The sequence below is a fragment of the Nicotiana tabacum genome, chromosome 5 (assembly GCF_000715075.1).
Source record: "Nicotiana tabacum cultivar K326 chromosome 5, ASM71507v2, whole genome shotgun sequence".
In the NCBI taxonomy this organism is placed as follows: Eukaryota; Viridiplantae; Streptophyta; class Magnoliopsida; order Solanales; family Solanaceae; genus Nicotiana; species Nicotiana tabacum.
This window is the reverse complement of record NC_134084.1, coordinates 135,015,067-135,025,530: the sequence shown is the minus strand read 5'-3', so window position 1 is coordinate 135,025,530 and position 10,464 is coordinate 135,015,067. Positions and strand designations below refer to the sequence as shown.

General features: G+C 38.4%; 1 long non-coding RNA gene across 1 annotated transcript in view; it reads right to left on the bottom strand.

The window, feature by feature from the left end:
- Window positions 1–838: 838 nt before the first annotated feature.
- LOC142181240 (uncharacterized) overlaps window positions 839–10,464 on the bottom strand; it is a 33,680-nt gene continuing 24,054 nt past the window's right edge. The window contains exon 3 of the long non-coding RNA XR_012709825.1: window positions 839–5,461. This is a non-coding gene — a long non-coding RNA (uncharacterized LOC142181240). The remainder of the gene's footprint in view (window positions 5,462–10,464) is intronic.

Sequence of the window (10,464 nt, the reverse complement as noted above, 5' to 3'; positions counted from 1 at the left end):
AGCTCAGCAAGAAGTAACAGCAGCAACAGTAGTGAAATCACAGTTTCCAGTAGTCCCAGCTACCAAAATTTTCAGAAATACACCGACCTGACTCCTTTATAGCCAAGGATATGTAGGCAACCTTTGAAGCAAGGTTCAGCCAGACGTTTTTCAAAATGCTTCCAAGTGGAGTATTAAACGGACAAAAATTGCTCGTAATTGCTCATTTTACCTTTGCCCGAAAACTCTTCATGTTTCCGAGCAAAGAGGGGCAGCTGTAAGCACGTAATTTTTTCCTCACCAAAAATACTCCCACAAAATCAATAAATTGATTTTTTTATTATTTTTAATTTCTAGGAATCTTTTATAATTATTTGCATTTAGTTGCACTTTTTATGCATTTTTAACATTTTTCTTCTTTTTTTTTTTAAATCATAAAAAATACTAAAAAAAGTTCAAATCATTATTACATAGCATTTGTAGGTCTTAATTACACACTCTCTTTTATTAATTCAAGATTAATTAATTATGTAAATAGTATAAATAGATAATTAGTTTAATTTTATAAATTAAATTAATTTAATGTTTAATATAGGTTTTAATTAATTTCATTAAGTAAAAAAAAAGAAGAAAAAAGGAAAGAAGGAAGGAAAATTTGTTTGGGTTCCGATTCTGGGCCAAAGAAATAACTTCAGTGGCCCAACTCCCCTTTTAAGACTCAATTCTCGCCTCAGCCCAATTGAAACGCAACCGGCCCAGTCCCCTTCTTACTAAAAACGGCGTTGTTTTGTATCCGACGGCTCGTAACCTCTCACTCTTTCCCATTTAACTGTCCAAACGCCCCCCCCCCCTCCCCAAATCCTAAAGACCCGCCCCATTCTCTCATCTCTCTCAACCTTCTAACCCTAGCCGCCCCCAGACTCTTCACTTCCACTAGCCGGAGCCGCCGCCTTAAACGACCCCAAATTCACTCAAATTTATACCCCATAATCCCCAACGCTTCCTCATCCCAAATTCATCATTATTCTCTCCGAAGAAACAGCCATTTTCTCTGAATTAAAGATCTAGGAATAGAAATCCAACTTTTTACTTTTGCTTTGATTTGTTCCTAATTCGGCCCTTTTACTTGCAATGAAACCTACTTTAATCGACTACTTTCAATGTGATGAGTCGATTAATTGTAGTGATGACCTATCTCATAATTGGCCGGATTCCGGAAAAATGACCATCGATTGCCGGAACGCCGAACCTCATCTCCTTTTTTTGGCAAATAATGAAAATTGTGACACAAAGCATTAGCCATTAGAATTTTTCAGCCCATGTGTGTCACAATTTCCATGGTTGGCCGAAACTTGGCTCATCAAAGTTTGGATTGTGTAATTGTTCTTCAATAATGAAAATGCTCATCCATGAAATGGCAGATTAGGTAAAGTGGCCGAAATTGTTGTTTGGCTCATCATTTTTATTTATTTATTTATTTATTTTTATTTTTCGTTTTTAGTATTATCATTATTATTATTATTATTATTTCTTATTTTTTATTTATTCTATTTTTCCCTCTTTTTCTTTTCTCTAACCATAAGCCCATTGCAAAGAACCAAAAAATGGTTTTAAGTCTATGGGCCGTATTGCCCATTTTTTTTTTCTGGGGGTTTAATTTTGAAAGGTAAATAATAGTATTTTTAGCGGAACTTGAGGTACTAAGGCTCAAGAAATCTTTCTATAACTGCCTAGGAATGTTCTAGGAAAGTGAGGGGTGGGTTGAATAAGCAAATAGTACAAAATATTTGGGTGAAAACTGTGCAAAAAACAGAATTGGTAAGGGGTGGTTTGAATTTGAAAATTCTGATATGTTGCCCTAGTAAGGGTATTATAAATACACACCTTAGGTTAGAAAATAGGGGGACACGACAGAAAACCTCACTCAAAGTTCACTAAAAAAATTTCTTCAGAATTTGGAGCTTTTCTTTAGCTTTCAAGTGTTTTTTTTCTGGGATTTAGAAAAGGAACGGGCTCTTGAGGCTGAGATTCTTGATTTCTTCTGCTGAATTTCCACTTAATTTCAGACCTTTATTTGGTTTACCTAGTTGATTTTTTCACATTTAGGTATGTTCTTCATCTTGTAATCACCTAGTTTAAATCAATAAATGCAAATATGAGATTTTAAATACTTTATCATGTGTTAATTAGTTTTTGTTTGTTTATGTTTATATCAATGATTTCCTTTTTGGGTAATGCTTGTTTAATGACATGTGCTAAACATTTTGATTCATTTAGTTTTGTATATGAAAAGCTTGAAAAAATCAGCTTTAATGCAATAAACACATTAGTTTTCCTAGATTTGTTTTGGTTAAATTTTGTTGCGTTTTTTTGTTTGTTTTATCTGTCTTCTTTGCTTAAGGATTAATTCATAACTGAGCTTCATTGGTTATTTTGAAGATATTTTAACTTAATTAACCATTATTGTTTTTTTAGTTTTAGTTAATAAATGTGGTAAGTATCTGTACGTATTTGATAAAGATTGAAAGAGACAATATATTCAATTTCAATCTCAGCATGCCATGAGTCTTTTTTCCCCTTGTATGATGTCAAATTATTAAATAGATATAGCTCCCAATATTACTCATGCACATTTGTATTCTTTAAGATCATTTATATAATTGGTAGAAATTGATGCAGAAAGAAATGATATACTCATAATTAATATGAATGTCGAATTTGAGCATAACTGACATGAATCATTTTATTACGGACTTGTAGCTGCAATTCCACATATTACAATGTTCCTAGAATAATTAGCAACTGAACAAATACCTGCTTTCTTCAAATTAACCCATAATTCTAAACTTAAAAATTGAGCAAATAAACTCATGAATACCGTAGTATGCTTTAGGCACGTAATTAAATCATCACAAATACAGGTATGGTTCTCGTGCCGTAGTTGTAATACGTAATTCCCAAATTCGGGTGAACGTATCACATGAATAGACCATAACTTTGAACAATTATAAAATAAATATATTGTGGATAGTGGGTACGGTTCCCGTGACGCAATTCGCAATGTGTACAAAAGTTAAAAATAAACTAGTGCGTGACATCGCGACTTGTTCAAACAAACTCCAAAATTAGTTAAAAGCGGTTATAAAGTTTTAAAATGCATAATAGGTTTGAAACATGTAATAAATCAGATAATTAGGCGAATTATTAATAGTTGAGTGATCGTGCTAAACCACGAAACTCGGGAGTGCCTAACACCTTCTCTCAGGTTAGCAAAATTCCTTACCTGGTCTTTTGTGTTCGCGGACCATAAATAAGTGTCACTTTCCTCAATTTGGGATTTAAAATAAACCGGTGACCTGGGACACCATAATAACTATCCCAAGTGGCGACTCTAAAATTAAATAAATAATCTCATTTCGATTAATGTCATTTAAATTGGAAAAACTCCCTACTTCCCCTCGGAAAAAAGGAGGTGTGAAAACCATATGTCCCGGAGAGAAGAATTTGGAAATGAGATTCTCCGCCAACTCATCCCAAGTGCGGATGGAATGGTTAGGCAATCTCTCTAACCAGTCCAACGCCTTTCCACGTAGAAAAAAGGAAAATATCCTCAACCTCAGCGCGTCCTCAGAGACATTTGTTTACTTTCTCCCCCAACAAATATCGACGAACCCCTTGAGATGCTTGTAGGCATTTTGATTTGGAGTCCTGGTGAAGAATCCCCATTGCTCAAGTAGTGTAAACATCACGTTGGTGATATGGAAGTTGCCCGCCCTAATGCGGGGTGGGACTATAGCACTTGCATAACCCTCGTTTGGTAACTGTCAGTGGGATGCCGCTCTTGGTGGAGGTGGGGAAGGGACGGGTACATTATTGTGAGGTGGGCTGCCTCATCTATTAGCTTGAGGTTCAAAAGGAACCTCATCCATGGCATCATCGTCCACTTTCTCCCCCAATGGCACATTTCCGATGGGCTCATTGTTGTGAGTCATTTTCGTACCTAAACTCAAGTCAAAAACAAAATTAGTGACTTGGAAGGAAAAGAAGACAAAGCACACAAAACCCTAGATATATAGCTAAATCCGTTTAACTCCCCGGCAACAGCGCCAAATATTGATGTCGCCCAAACTCACACCACAAATATAAGTAGTGAGGCGGTCGAAGCAGTAATAAAACCCAATACGAGTCGGGGTCGAATCCTCAAGGAGTTAGAAATGGGATTAGATATACACCTAGTGTAATTGTATAATGTGCCTCAATTTGCACTTTCACATTCTTGTTAGTTGTTTCTATTTCTACTTTAAGCTATTGATCGCAATTAATAAACTAGAAGACACTATTTTTGGTTTTGGTTGTTTTTCAAATAATAAAGGATCTAGGGTCGTGACTTCCACCTAGGTGGTTAACTAACGGGTTGTAAACTCTAGGGTAAGTTTGATTAGTCGGGGTCGTGATATAGCAATCACACGCAATTACCCACTCTATACCACTCGATAGTTCGAGTGATTTTGCCTAATTTGGCTTTCTCAAGTCCAAATGGATATTGTACAAATCAAGTGATATATGCTCAAGTCGGATCTTACTATCTCTATATTTGACCCTTTAATTGGGGCTATCAATTTCTTGAGTTCACCCCAATTCCTTATTAGCCAAGTTTTTCTAGACTAGTCTCTCTTTCTCAAGTAGAGACTAAGTCAAATAGGCATGAATCAACATTTGAAACCATTAATTCTAGAATTCAAGCATGAACAAGGCTAAATATCACTAACTGAATCACAAACAAGCCTTAAATTAAATACCTATTAAGTACTCACTCTAGGGTTGGGCCACAACCCTAGCTAGAAATTTAGCTACTCATGAAAAAAGAAGAAATACCAGAAGAAATTAAGATAGAATGTATAATAATTGATTAGATAAAGAAAATCTAATGTTTAGAAGTTAATCTAGTACAAAATTACTCAAAACAGTAAAGAAAATGGGTCAGGTGCTTTTCTGAAAACCAAACTTAACCTAAAAATGAAAAACTAAACTAAAAATATCTGACAAAAATGCCCCTATAAAAGTTATGCGGCCACATAATTCTGGTGCAATCCGCACTATGAGCTTCTGCGGCCGCACAATTATCTTGTAGTCCACATTCTGTGGAAATTGGGCTTGAAACCTCTGGGCTTCTGCGGTTCGCATAAAAATGAGCGCAGCCGCACAAAAATGATGCGGTCCGCACTCCTTGACTTTGGACTTGAACCCAGCTCTTTGATTCTTCACTCCTGTGGACCGCATAATAATGAGTGCGGCCATACAATATTGGTGTTGTCTGCATGCCTTCAGTTGTCCCAAAGACTACTCTCTGAATCTCCTCTCTGCGGCCGCAGTAGAATTATACGGTCCGCACTGCTGTAATTTTTGTCCTATTTTGGTTCTTGTTCACTTTTGACTCCTTTATGAGTTGATTTTGACTTCTTTAGCTCTTTTCTCAATATTCCTGCAAGCAAGCACATTTTGTTAGTTTTCGGGAATGCCTTTAATCATTTTTGAGCTAAAACGCAAGTAAATGAGAGCAAATAAGCAGTCAAAATCCCTACTTATCAGGGCGCACGTGCCCGGATTCCGAATATTTTTGAAGATAAACTTTACCCATAGTACTAAGAACTCAAATATATAATTTATTCCTAATTTCATGTCAATTTCGTGGTAAAAATTTAAAAATACCAATTTTTAGGTTTCTTTCAAATTCTCACAATTGCTACTAATTTCCATGTTTAAACCCTTGTAGAATCCATGTAGTTGTCTAACAATATGCGGAAATTACTTACCTTGCAATATATGATAAAAATCTCCACTTGAAGCTCCCCAAAAATCCTGATTTAAAACAAATCTGCCCAAGCGTTGCCTTTTGCAATTGCGGTCTAAAGCCTCGCGATCGCGAAACAATACCACATCTGCCGCCAAAAGATGCCCCACGCGATCACGAAGCATGATCAGTCCAACAATCGCTAATGCAGGACAATCGCGAACGCAGGACCACTTCACGTTCGCGGAGACCAACTCCATTAGCTCCTGCTTCAATACTTCATAAACACGTAACTTCATTCGTGAACGCGATGGTCCAGCCCAGGATACTATGCGATCGCATTCCTTAGCCTGCGAATGCGAAGAACAGACCTCATCTGCTCCCACTTACCTTCCGCGGTCGCGTCTCCCTCTTCGCGATCGCGAAGCATGCCAAGGACACCAAAAACCAGCTGCTACAAATCACCTAAACTTGGTCTAAACCATCCCAAAACACACCCGAGGTCCCCGAGACCCTGTCCAATCACACCAACCAGTCCCAAAACATGAAACGAACCTACTCGAGGCCTTAAATCACACCAAACAATATCAAAACTACGAATCGATGATCGAAACCTTTCTTTAAACTTTCAAACATTCAAACTTCGACGAATGCGTTCAAGTTATACTTAAACATTCCGAAATGATGCCAAACTTTACGCACAACTCATAAATCATGATACGAACCTATTCCAAGGCTTGGAACCTCAAACGGACATCGATAACATCAAAATCCACTTCAAACCAAATTTATGAAATTATACAACTTTTGAAGTGCCAACTTTCCATAGTAAGCGCCGAAACACTTCCGGACTACCCGATACTCAACCCGAACACATGCCCAAGTCCGAAATCATGATATGAATCTATTGGAACCTTCAAATCCCGATTCCTCGGTTGTTTACTCGAAATTCAAACTTTGGTCAACTCTTCCAACTTAAGCTTCCGAATTTAAAATTTTCCTTCTGAAACAACTCCGAACATCTCGAAATTCAATTCCGGCCACACGTACAAGTCATAATACATGAAGTGAAGCTACCCAAGGCCTCACACCGCCGAACGACGCGTTAGAGCTCAAAACGGCCGGTCAGGTCGTTACATTCTCCCCCACTTAAACATATGTTCATCCTCGAACGTGCCAAAAATCATTGCGAAGTTGTCGGAAATCACTCTTTATCACCTCGTGCCCGTGCCACCACAACCCATGTGAGCACATTAGCTCGAGCCAGACTAAAGATCCTTCCTATAACCTTAGCTAACAAGCCTTTGAACCAAATTCCAACATCCGAAATTCTCCACAAGACCCCATTCTAGCATACGAACACCACATCAATCCCTACACACTATACCAAAACCTGATCATGCACCTATGATGAAATCACATTATGTACCAAATAAGTTGGCTTCCTATAATAACATCCTCCGACCATTATAGCTGCAATTTTACAAATCTGATGCCCGCAATAAGTCTCTTAACTCATATAAGCCCAGTTACAACTCTCGCAATACTGCCACGACGAAAGAGATGCATAGAAACGCATTACGACCTATCGAATCAATAAATCATGGAGTATCTCCTCTTGACAAGAACCATTACCTTATTCTGAACTGAATAACGATATTTTCTCTTTAATGTGCCATGCATAACTCTGATCTAACTTATCTCAGGTCCAATAATCTCGTCTGACCCAGTACAAGCTGCTCGGGCAATAAGCCAGCTCAAATACCGTCCAAAATCTCATCCAACAAGGTACAACCCAAATGTGACCCATTGGGAAGAACGAACTCTACCAAAGAACCATCCAGCCCGCATAACTAATAAAATAGCCAAACCGATATTATGGCTCTATCTTAGAGATGGGAAACAAGGTACTTAAAATAAGTATAACGAACCGTACTTAACATCTCATTGTTGCGGCGTGCAACCCGATCCAAATATAACATTGTTGCGGCATGAAACCCAATCCACACAACATGCCCGTGGCGGTGTGCCACCCAATCCAAATAATATACCCATGGCGGCGTGCCACCTGATCCATATAACAATCAACAAGGAAACACCTATCAATCCATAATGCTTATACGTACTAAATGATTGAATATCCACCACAAGCATACCAAGCGTAATACAACCCTGGGGAGACCAATAGCCCCATACGCTACAAAACCCAAGCACGACTAAGGTGCAATAAATGACATGTACCTTGAGAGCCATCTTGCTCATATAACACCACAAGCTATACGGGATCAAAACACAAATGTGAATAATCAAGTCGTCTCACAACCCACATGGCACAATAGAGTATTACATGGAATATCTGAAGACGGGAATAATATCCAACACCCTAAGACTCCCCTACAAGCAATGCTATGCCGAATGAACACATCCGACTTGATGTAGAGCACACATTCACATTAGACCCACCAACTGACCTCAAGCCGATTCTGATCGTACCATACTGGGCCAACAACCTTTCAAAGATCCACAATGGTCCTATTCTTGACACACACGAGTAGCCGTCCAATCCGAAATAAACTCCCATAGTCCACAACTAAACAAATAGAGTGCCTTTAAGGCATAAACTCTCACATTAGCGATAGTACCTGAATCTCCATACTTGGTTTCAATCCTTAACAATCAAGTGACTAACATGTCACACTTATACATTTTCCCATGGGATACGCTCCTATGACCTTCTACGGTAGGTAGCAAAGTCTACACCTCCATACCACCAACAGTACTAATTCTCTAAAGCAAATCAAGAATCCGCAAATCAATACACAATGCCTCTAACATAGGACATTATTCTCATGTGACACTAAAGAAAATGCCAACTTACTCAGAACATTTGAATTCTTCCCTGCTCATCCAAGATCGTGACATTCTTATCAATAGCGAGTTGTAACCTTGATCCTTAACTTCCAAATTCCCATGCCATTCACTGCACCTATCATGATGCTATGTGAGAATCCGAGAATTCATCATAACCCCAGAATTACTAGTAGAATAAACACTTCATTGGCTAGAAACCTTTTACTTAACTCATTCCAGAAGAACCATTGCAACACGCAACTGAATTTTCACGACAGTAGAAAATACAAACCTCAAGTCGTGGTCTAAATCGCCATAACTCTTTGGGGATCCATTCACACAACAAGGCCATAGGAATCGAATACCTCCCAAATCGAGCAAATTATGGTGGCTTTCAAGCCCGCGCGTACAACCACAAACCACCTATATAACTTAACATGCCGAAGGAATTGATCATTATCACAATCATGCTAACTCAACCCATTACTAATTGACCCTACTTCTTCTAGTTTACTCTTGACTTGCCTTAGAAATAATAATAACTCCATTCAAAATATAATGAAACCCAACAACACTCATCCTGAGAGACTCAATTCACGAGACCACATTGTCTCAATACCCATAAACCATCTCATACCCTCTTATGCGCACGATAGCACCTCCAACTAGTACACCCATTCTGAAAGATCTTCAAAGAATTCGAAGTTGTTTTCTTCCATATCTCTAACATCGCACCGCTGACCCGATGATAACATAGAAAATTCCCTTAGTATTCTTCAGACTCTGCAACAAAATCCCAATCTCCAGTCATATAACAAACCCAAAAATCCTTAGACACCGTGCATTACATTCTTGAACCCATTAGAACCACTGTTGAGAGTCACCCACTATGACCTGGTCCCAAATATAACCAAACTCCAATGCTCTATTAGCACATGAACACTCTCAAGAAAGCAACTGGATGAATTCTTTTCCTTGTACATGACATCCACAAGAAGCATAAACTCTGAATCTTCCCAAAACATGCACATGAATCGATAAGGAGAAGTATAGCATGCATTCCTCACGTCCTTTGCTCGAATTATCCTTGATATTTTCTTTTCTTACCATATATAATCCACCAAGGCACTGATAACTAGAAACAACACATTCACACAACCACGTTATGAAATCATAGACGGTGGGATCCCCCACTTAGCTTTAAGCTATAGGGACATAAATCTAGAACCCACAAAGATTCCTCATTCTAATTACCATGATCTCGCACTATTAACCCACCACATTTCTCATATTCTCTTGTTAAACTTTTCATGAACATTTTGAATTATCAACCATAATCGCATATTCGACCTTCTGTCATGTAGTAAGTAGAACTATTCATAGAAACTTCATCAAAATAACACAATCGCTAACATGCTCACGGGAGATAGCCCACCTGTGGAATTCCATTTCGACATCTTGCAGTGACATTGCCCTGGTTACATCTACCACGAAATCAGCAAACCCCTCCTGAGCCCATGCTCGTCCACCAACTGTAAAAGTTTGTTTATTCCCTATTGCCATCAACTGAATGTCCGTTAATACATTCCAAACTCGAAGTCACGTTGCATCAAAAATGATAATCAAGTTTTCACACCCCTCTTCATTTCAAGCAAACTTCTTTCTGCCATATTCAATCTTCCTCAGTACAGAAGGTAGCAACCATCTCAAATAAAAACTGTAGACCTAGTCATTTTCCACCATGATTCCCAAATCACTTTGAACTTTCTCAAGGCACGTGGCTATCCTACCACAGAATCCATATGCTACTTTGCTGCTCCCACTTCAGTTAAACCATCTCCTTA